The sequence below is a fragment of the Vipera berus genome (genome assembly GCF_964194415.1).
Source record: "Vipera berus genome assembly, chromosome: Z".
Lineage (NCBI taxonomy): Eukaryota > Metazoa > Chordata > Lepidosauria > Squamata > Viperidae > Vipera > Vipera berus.
The window spans coordinates 24,455,377-24,465,637 of record NC_138205.1 but is presented as its reverse complement, the minus strand read 5'-3'; the positions used below and the strand labels follow the sequence as shown (position 1 = coordinate 24,465,637).

The 10,261-nt window shown below is 47.8% G+C and overlaps 1 pseudogene across 1 annotated transcript; it reads right to left on the bottom strand.

The window, feature by feature from the left end:
- Positions 1–2,782: 2,782 nt before the first annotated feature.
- On the bottom strand, positions 2,783–9,019 carry LOC308678727 (olfactory receptor 14A16-like; annotated as a pseudogene). The gene is made up of 3 exons: positions 8,269–9,019; positions 4,215–4,457; positions 2,783–2,839 (listed from the first exon to the last, which is right to left on the bottom strand). The product of its transcript is annotated as an olfactory receptor 14A16-like (transcript).
- Between the last annotated feature and the right edge of the window lie 1,242 nt (positions 9,020–10,261).

Here is a 10,261-nt window from a genome sequence, read left to right as displayed (position 1 = left end):
GGTACAACCCGGTCGAGTGCCTCAGTGGCTGCCCTTTCCCAGGCTTCCACTAAGGCATCCGCCGAGCTGTGAGCAATGGAGGCAGGTGGAGACCCCAGCGCCGCTTGGAATCTCTCAGGATCCATTAGGCGTCTGGGGCGGTACCATCTAGTTGGCTCCGTACCTCCACGGCGGGGGGTGGCAAAATGGAAGACCAGCCGCAGGAGGTGATGATCGGTCCATGACAGGGGCATAATAAATGGAAAGCCCCCACCAAGATCATCCAACCACCGTCCAGATAAGAAAATCAGGTCAAGGGTGTGGCCTCCCTCATGAGTTGGCTCAGAAATTACCTGCGTCAGGTCCATGGCCGTCATGGAAGCCATGAACTCCCGAGCAAGCTCAGATGAACCTCCCAGGGATGGTAGGTTGACGTCTCCCAAAACTATAAGTTTGGGGAACTCAACCACCAACCCTGAGAGGACCTCGAGCAGCTCGGGCAGGGCTGCCGCTACGCGACTAGGCGAAATGTACACGAGCAGCAAGCCCAACTGCGCCCCAGAGCCAAATCTCATAAAGAGAGACTCACACCCGACTATCTGAGGAACGGTGGTCTCCCGCGGACATAAGGTCTCCCTAACGATCACCGCCACACCCCCACCCCTACCCTGAGCTCGAGGCCGGTGTAGCACCCGGAAGCCTGGTGGGCAAAGATCAACCAAAGGGACCCCACCCTCTGGGCCCAACCAAGTCTCCGTGATGCAAGCCAGGTCCGCATGCTCACCCTCAACTAAATCCCTAATAAGGGGAGCTTTGTTGACCACGGACCTGGCATTCAGGTACACCAGCCGGAGCTCAGGAGGCTGCACATCCTCGCTCCCGGAACCTCGGGAAAGAAGCAGAGGGTCGGAGCGCCCCACCGCTTGCAAATAGTGGAGACGGCGCTCCCGGTAACGATATGGCCCCCTGTCTATCCGCCTGCTGCCATTCCCCGTCGTGGGAATTGGTAATCCCATGACCCGCTCATGAGCCCCGGAGACAACGACCCCTCGTTCTCCCCCCGCGCGGTCAGACCCAAGTCTGGCCTGAACTATGGTTGATTGGCCGCCCCCCAAAGCCAGACAACCCCTATCACCCACCCCCCTCCCCAACCTCGTAAAAAATTTTGATAAAAACAAAATCAGGGGCCTCTTATTACATTTATGTTGACGGCCCCTACCCCTGCCCAGCCATCTCTCAGAGACCCAAAACTCGGGCCCTTCATCAAGGTTAGAATTTAAAGAGGTGGGTCGCACCCAGGCGAGGGGGGCACCCCTGAGGGCGAGCAAGTCCGTGCTAGTATATTGTCGCATGTTAGTCCAGCAAGTCCAGAATAGGTAGTCCTGGAGATGATCAAGTCCATAGGAGGGTCGAAGGCCGGAAAAGAAAATATCTGGATCCACACCCAGCTGCACTGCCACTTAGCTGGGTGCCCCAGTAAACAGGTCACCCCCGCCCTCTCACGGCAAGTTGCAACTCTGTACCTGGGGATGGTCAAAGATATACTCTGGGTAGGCATGCCCCATAGAGCTCCCACCTCTATGGGGCTGCAGATGTAAAAGTCAGCCACTCTCCCACCATGGCTGATACCCAGGACCGACCAAATCCAAAGGGGAGAGGGGGAGGCAGACAAAATTATATATTCAGGCAGAAGAGTAGACGGGCCAAAATGGGCAAAATGGTCTAAAAGCGTCACCGCCGTTAGAACGGTCCAAAGGTGGTATAAAGACCGCCTGTTGCTCCATTGAAGCGGTCCAAAGACGCCGTTGCCAACACAAGCGGTCCGAGGCAGCACAGGAAACATCATCGCCGCTAGGATAACTCTCAGTCGCCCTCTCCGCCGCCAAAACGGCCCGAGGACGATAGCGTCACCAAAAGCAGCCTGATGCACTCTGGGGTAAGATGGAAGCACCACCGCCGGCGAGAGGGGCCAAGAGCCCAAGAAACATCGCAGCCAGTCACTGGCCTCCACAAGCGGCCCAAATAGGCCAGAAAACACTGATGCCGCCGAGGTGGCCCAAAAACAGGTCAAGTGTTGCCACTCGGGCCAGGAGGCCCCAGGGATGCCACCGCTTAGTGTTGGTCGCTGAGAACGGCCAGAGCCCACTGCTGCCGTCGTCGTCGTCGCCGGATGCAGGCCATCTCTGCCGTCGAATGCGGCCCCAGGAGACGCCGCTACCAGCGGCAACGCCAACGCCCACGCCGTCGCCGCCATCGCCGCCGCCAAGTCGGACCCACAGGCGTCTCTCTCGGCAACCAGAGGCAGCCCGAAGATGTTAAGGGCGGCCCGAAACGGCCCGGGGAAGCAAGAAACGCCGCCACCGAGCGCAGCCCGAGAAACTGCCGCCGCCAGCGCCGAGGCCGCCGCCCACGCCGCCGCCGCCATCACTGCCACCCCAAACGAACCCGCAAGCGTCCTCCTCGTCCTCCTCGCCGACCAGGAACAGCCTGAGAACAGCAAGCAGCCCAACCGGTCCGGCACAGCAGGGAACAATAGGGAACGCCGGAGGCGGCCACGAACAGCTGAGAGGCGGTCCGGAGAAGGCGGCCCCGAACAGCTGAGGGCGGCCCAAAAAAGGCAAGCGGCAAGCGGCAAGCGGCAGAAGGCAGAAGGCAAACAGATGAAAGAGCTCGCAGGTTACCAACTGTTCTCTGCCCGTTTTCGTCAGCCACTAGCTACCTCGTCCCCCAATCCACATCCCAGGCAGCCCGAAGGCTCCTGAGGGGCTCCAAAGGGACGCCTCATAACTGGGACTCACGGAGCTCACGGAGCTCGAACAAGCACGTCCGCCATCTTTGGTGACAATGAAAGATGGACCATCTAAGATGGACGAAAGGAAGATGGACCATCTAAGCATCCTAGGGGACATGATTTGGGGTGTCTGTTTGTCTGTGGTAAATAGTCCAAGCAGGGGTTTATGGTCTGTATATATTGTGAAGTTCCTACCGTAAAGGTAATCGTGGAACTTTTTTACACCTGCCACTATGGATAATGCTTCTCTGTCTATTTGTGCATAATTCCGTTCGGCTTTAGTTAGAGTCCTGGAATAATATGCAATAGGCCTCTGTTGTCCCTGGTCATCCATGTGGCTAATGACTGCCCCTACTCCATACGGTGAGGCATCACACGCTAAATAAATTGGCTTATTCTCTATAAAGTGTGTGACTGTGGTTTGGCTAGACAAAATGTCCTTCAATGTTTGAAAACTGATTTTGTGCTTTTCCTGCCATTGCCAAGGGGTTTTCCTGTCTAAAAGCCTATGTAATAGTTCAGCGATAGCTGCTTTATGAGGCAAGAAGGTAAGATAAAAATTAACTAAACCTAAAAAGGCTTGTAATTCAGCTTTATTTTTAGGTTCTGGTGCCAATTTTATTGCTTTAATTTTTCCTTCTGTAGGGTGTATGCCTTGTGCATCAATTCTGAATCCTAAGAATTCAGTTGATTTTACCCCTATAAAACATTTTTCCCTTTTTAATTTAAGCCCTGCATCTCTAAATTTTCCCAGTACCTGTTCCAGCCTGTCAGCTAAGATTTCTTCAGTTTTTCCAGCGATTAGGACATCATCGAAGTAAGGGCATACACCTGGTATGCCCTTTAAGGTCCTCTCCATCACCTCCTGAAAGATGCCTGGAGCTGCAGCAATGCCAAATTGAAGTCTGTGAACGCGAAACGCCCCCTTGTGGGTAACTATCGTTTGAGCCTCGGCGGCTTCCTTAGACACAGTAAGTTGCAAATACGCCTGCGCCAAGTCGAGCTTGGCAAAGATGGCGCCGTCCTGGATCGTCGCGAGGACCTGCTTCACCGTCGGGACCGGGTAAGCGTGTTTTTTCATTCCTAAATTTAGAGTGGCCTTATAATCGGCACAAATCCTCACATCCCCGTTTGGTTTAAGGGGTGTGACGATTGGTGTCTCCCAAAGGCCTCCCTCAACCGGTTCCAGCACGCCCTGGCCTACTAACTTATCTAGTTCGGCCTCGATTTTTTGCTTAAGGGCAAATGGCACCCTCCAGGCCTTAAGCCTAATGGGCTTAACTGCTGGATCTAGGTTGAAATTAATGGGGGGCCCTTTGTATTTACCTAACGACCCATCAAACACGTCTGTGAATTCATTGCAGACAGACTTGAGGGTCTTACTTTGAATGGTATTAATTCCCCCTACCCAAATTCCGAGGGCCGAGAACCAATTGAGGCCTACCAAGCTGGTTCTCTGGCCTTCGGTAACTAAAAGGTCTAACAATCCGCTGAATCCCTTGTACTTAACCCTGACGGTGGCCTTGCCTTTTATTTCTATGGGGGTTTTCTGGAAATCCGCTAACTGAATCTTGGTTGGTTTAAGAGGAATCCTACGGCCGCTTTTGTTTTCAATGTACCTTAGGGTGTCACTAGAAATTATGGACACAGAGGCCCCCGAATCAACTTCCATCTTGCAGGGAATACCCTGAAATTGGACTCCTATTTTTAATTTAGGCCTCAATATGTGGTTAATTCTTGGGGTACCCACGTGGTTGACCCCCGCCACCTCCCCGCGGTTGGAAGTGTGTGCCTTAGGTCTGGGGGTCTCTCTGCCACTATAACTGGGGGTTACCTTACCTTCGGCCCATGCGTCGATTTCGTGGAAACGGTTGTCACGCGGTCAGCTACGGCAGATGGCCTGGATGTGGCCCGTTTTTCTGCACATTCTGCATTTTGCTGTACGGAATCTGCATGTTGCTCGGGGGTGGTTGCCTCCGCAGCTTCCACATCTTGTTTTGGGGTCGCGAGGTCTGGTCTGGATGTCCCTCTGGTATCTTTGTTGCACTTGAGGCTGCTGCCTTCTTCCCTGGTCTGGTCCATCAGTGCGCGGGGGTCTCGCCGCCATTTTTCCGAACCTTCTGGCAATTTCGGCAACGTCGGCTTCCCACTGGTAATCCACCTCCCCACCGTCCACATGGCTTTCGAGGTTGATTTCGGCTGAAGCGCCCATGCTGTTGTGGGGGGGGTCTCGTCTGCCTGTAGACTCGTACGTGAGAAGTTCGTCTAAGACTTCTTGTAGGTCTCCGGTGGGCTTTGCGATTATTCGGTTTTGTAAATGTTCATCTCGCAGGCCCAAAACTACTCTGTCACGAATTTGAATCTTGAGATTGTCATATTTGCAGTGCAGGGCTGCTTCTCTGACCGCTGCCACGAACTGTGTAATTGACTCGCCGGGTCTTTGGTTCCTCTTCTCGAATATTTGCCTCCAAAATAATTCAGACCTCTTCGGGGTGAAGTGGATTTTTAGTTTGGCCAACAAATCTGCGTACGACACACTGGAGACTGGCAGCGGTTGGCACAGGCCGACGGCGACCCGGTAAACCGGTGTGCCGCTGATAGTGAGAAGGGCCGCCGCTTTCTTCCGGTCGTCTGTTATGCCGTTGACCAGCATAAACCCCTCGACCTGGCCGACGTACTCGTCCCAATCTTCTGGGTAGTTCGGGTCGAACTCCTTCAGGGAACCGACTTGCGCCATTCAGAAGCAGTAGTCGCGGCAACAGTTCGGTTGACTGTGATTCAAATTTTCCCGCTTTGTGCGCAGCTGGTTTTCCGCTGCTCCTTCACTGTTCCGCCATCGTATCCCACCTTCGTCGCCACTTGTTATGTCCGGAATGACGAGCGTTGACAGTGAGGTTGTTAGCAAACAAACGTTTATTGAATGCACATAAGGTCAACTGACTAGCAACCGTTAACTCCGTATTTATATAATTAAGTAACTTTAAACAATAACCAATTCCCAGCTCAGAATCTCCCGCCGAGAATGTAATGACCAATGATTGCTCCGGGCTTTCCTGCCACAGGAAAACCATTCCCATTTAACATCTGACACAACAGTCTATTCTACCTGCCACAACTGGGGCAAAAGCTCAAACTGGATTAGTTAAACCCATATCATTAAAACAGGGATGGAAAATTTAAGCCTTTCTGTAAAAGCAAAAGTGAAAAGCAGAACAGAAGTTCAAGAAAGAGAAACCTAGTGGAAGGCCAATAAAATAAGGTATGCAATAAAACCATAGAAATCCAAGGCATTTGTGGTGGGAGTGCAAATTAGTCAGATGATAGTTCATTGTTGTATTCCAAGCCATACCCCTATGTACTTTATTGCCTGAGGAGATTGCAGATACATATCTCAAAAAGAATTCACAGAAAAAGATATAATGTAAGCCTACTGAAACCTATGGGATACCTATTATATAAAAAGTAGTACAATATATCTATAGCATTGATAAAAACAAACACAGAAGAAGATAAATAGCAAATAAAATTTAGAAAGTGACATAAATATATGTTTTAGAGAATAAGTGTAGATATACTTATCTTTGTTTGGAAATAGTCTTTACTTTGTGCAGTACACAATCCATGCAACAAGAATATTAGAAAATATATTTTTTCCCTGTGTCCTATAACCAAAGGCTTTTCAACCGGTGGTACGCTTACCACTGGAGGTACGCAAGCATGTGGCTGGTGGTACACGGTGTTGCCTGCCTCCCCCCCTGCCTCCCCCCCCTGCCCCCTGCTTCTTCCTAGCTTACTTGCTGCTGGAAAACATGTTGCTGCAGGAATCTACCAGGCCGCGCGAAGAGCGCAGGCACAGAGTGAGGCCCTCCCCTCCCCTGGAATGCATTATGCAGCAACCATGTTGTCCTTCCCCCAGAAACAAGCGTGAGCCTGAAGGGGCTGCTCCAGTGGGCTGTTTCTGTGGCAGTGGGGCATGCTGGTGCCCTGTGCTGCACTCCACTGCGGGGGTCACCCTGGGAAAGGTGGAAGCGCAGCTGTAGTCTGGGATGGTTAACCACTCCAAGCCCTGTCTGGCCAGCTTTGTGCCTCCATCCCCCAAGAGCAGCTGATTGTGAGTTGGTAGCGTGCACTTCCCTGAGTGCCGGATGTCCCCCCCACCCGGGACTCCGGCCGCGTCTGCAGAAGGCGAGCAGGGCAAAGGGTGCTTTGGTGCATCTTCCATCCCTCCTGTGTGAAGGGCGCCTTCCTGCCCCACGGTCCACAGCAGCATTGTTGGCATGCATGGATTGACTCTGAGCGAATACAAGGTGTTTCTGTTGCTGGAATAAAGCTTATTAAATGAGCTAGCAACCTCCAATTATCATTGATAGATCTTCCCCAACTTTCCTCCGGTGCTTCATAATGAGTTACGTGGGCATCAAGTTTCTTGGTAAAAATGGATTTGGAAGGAAAGAAATGACAATGGGAGAGAGGGAAAGAGGAAAGGACAAAGAGGGAGGGAAGGAAGGAAGGAAGGAAGGAAGGAAGGAAGGAAGGAAGGAAGGAAGGAAGGAAGGAAGGAAGGAAGGAAGGAAGGAAGGGACAATGGGAGAGGGAGGGAGAGAGAGAAAGAGAGAGAGGGAGAGAGAGAAAGAGAGGGAGAGAAAGAGAGGGAGAGAGAAAAAGAGAGAAAGAGAGAGAGAGAAGGAGAAAGAAATAGGGAGAGAGAAAAAGAGGGAGAGAGAGAAATAAAGAGGGAGAGAAAGAGGAAGAGAGAGAAGGAGAAAGAAAGGGAGGGAAATAGAGGGAGAGAGAGAAAGAGAAGTAGAGAGAGGGAAAGAGAGGGAGAGAAAGAGAAAGAGGGACAGAGAGAGAAAGAGGGACAGAGAGACAAGGAGAAAGAAAGAGGGAGGGAGAGAGAGGGAGAGAGAGAAAGGGAGAAATAGACAGAGGGAAAGAGAAAAAGGGAGAGAAAGAGGGAGAGGGAGAGAAAGGGAGAGAGAGAGAAAGAGGGAGAGGGAGAGGGAGAGGGAGAGAGAGAGAGAGAGAGAGAGAGAGAGAGAGAGAGAGAGAGAGAGAGAGAGAGAGAGAGAGAGAGAGAGAGAGAGAGAGAGAGAGAGAGAGAAATTAAATTAGTAACATGATTGTTAAGTGAATCTGGTTTCCCCAGTAACTTTGCTTGTCAGAAGGTTGCAAAAGGCGATCACATGACCCTGGAACAATGTGACCATCATAAATATGAATCAATTGCCAAGCATCCGAATGTAAATCACATAATCCTGGGGATGCTGCAAAGGTCATAAGTGTGAAAAATGGTCATAAGTCACTTTTTCAGTGCCATCATAACTTTGAACAGTCACTAAGTGAATTGTTGTAAGTTGAGGACTACCTGTACTTTATCATTTTTTCCCTTTTTTTTGGGGGGTCAAGTTTTTGACACCTTGCTGGGCGACTGGTGGTACTCGGACATTGCCTTGTCCTAAAAGTGGTACAATGGATGAAAAGGTTGAAAAGCATACACTTAATGCAAACATAGACACTATAATAAAATGGGGAATACAGGTGGATAAGGCTTTTTGCCTTCCTTGTTCAGAAGGGATTCTTACCACTACCTTGAAGATCACTGCATAAGATACAACTATAAAAGTAAAGCAACCTACTCCAACAATGATAGTGGCCAAAATAACTCCAGCCTCAACTACTGTAGATTTAAGCCAGAGCAGCATAATTTTATCAATTGTGGAATTTCACAGAAGAATTGGTTGACAACATTAGAAAAAAATGACTGAAAAAGTGCCAATTGTATGTAGGATTCCACAAAGAAGACCTGAAACCCACACTAGAATGATTATTTCAGTGCAGGTTTTCCAATTCATCACCATCTCATAGTGCAGTGGGAGGCAAATGGCAACATACCAATCATATGTCATGACTGTCAGGAGGGATAAATCAGAAGCTTCAAAGAAAGAGAAAGATTTGAGCAACACAACCAAAGTAAGAGTTGTGTCTGGTGTCCATGAGATAATTTATCATGGATTTGGGGACAGTGACTGAAACAATTCCCATGTCCTGCAGAGCCAAATTCATTAGAAAGAAGTACATGGGGCTATGTAGCTGATGGTTGAAAATGACTGCACAGATGATTAGAAGATTTGGTAATACAGTTGCTAAATATAATACAAAACAGAAGAAGAAATATGAAAGCTGTAGATATCGATTTTTTGATAATTCCAGGAGCAGAAAGTAAGGTACTGTGGTTTGATTATTCATGTTTCATTTATGATTAAGCTAGCATAACTGCAAGGAAACAGAAGGGGGAGATAAAATTAGATAAAATTTGGGAAGTGGTATTTTGATATTTGGTGAGAATGGACAACAAAGAAACATAGTATATATTGAATGACCAGAAGATCAGAGCACCGAAAACAGATTTAGAATGGGAATATGAACACAGTCTTGTTAATTTCTATCCATCTGTACCACTTACATTTTCATTCTTTCCTTTTTTCCAGTTCTGTTCTTTCATATACTGATCAAAAAGATTGCCTTGGAGTAGAAAAACCCTCTTCAGATCAATTTTTTTTCTGATGGAACATTATTGGGAATAATTGGATCCATCATAATGTCTCACCACTCATACAATATTGTGATAATGTTGGAAAACTGGAGAATGTCCTAAGTGTGGTGCTTTGTGCTTCTGGATGAAAGGCAATGCAAATCTAGCAAATAAATATAAAAATAATTTGTTATGTTTTTTATATGGAAATCTAGAGAGCAGAATTTTTCCCTTTGTATAATTTCTCTCTCTCTCTCTCTCTCTCTCTCTCTCTCTCTCTCTCTCTCTCTCTCTCTCTCTCTCTCTCTTTCTCTGTGTGTGTGTGTGTGTGTGTGTGTGTGAGAGAGAGAGAGAGAGAGAGAGAGAGAGAGAGAAAGAGAGAGAGATTTTAGACTAAAAATTACTATAAAAAGTCTTTAAATCAATGCATAAATACTAGATTCCTAAACATTTATTTAGTGACACATTTTTATTACTTACAGCAGAACTGCTATTTTGACATTTGTTTGTTGATATTGTATACAATTTTTCCCCTTTTAAATATATTTAATCAAATGAAATTGAACTTTAGCAGAATAAATTAATAAATTCCAACAACGAGAAGGAAGGCAATAGCAATCAATCTCCTACACAATGTAAACTAATGTTGCCTGTTGTAAAGTTTGAATAGAAAATGACATATAATATATTACAACTATGAACTCTGAGTTTTCAGCATTGTTTCCAACACTGTGGGATGTCATATAAGCACATTTTCAAAAATACTAGTTAAATGTTTAAAATAAAAATAAAAAGACATTTAGAAATAGTACCATCAAATTCTTTTACTCATATCCAGATAAATTATGAAATAAGTTTGCTGATCTAATTCACCTACTAGTAATCGGTTTATGACTGAAGGTCCAAATTTTTGAAAATTATAAGTGTCTTTATTCTCTATAATTATCATAAGTAAA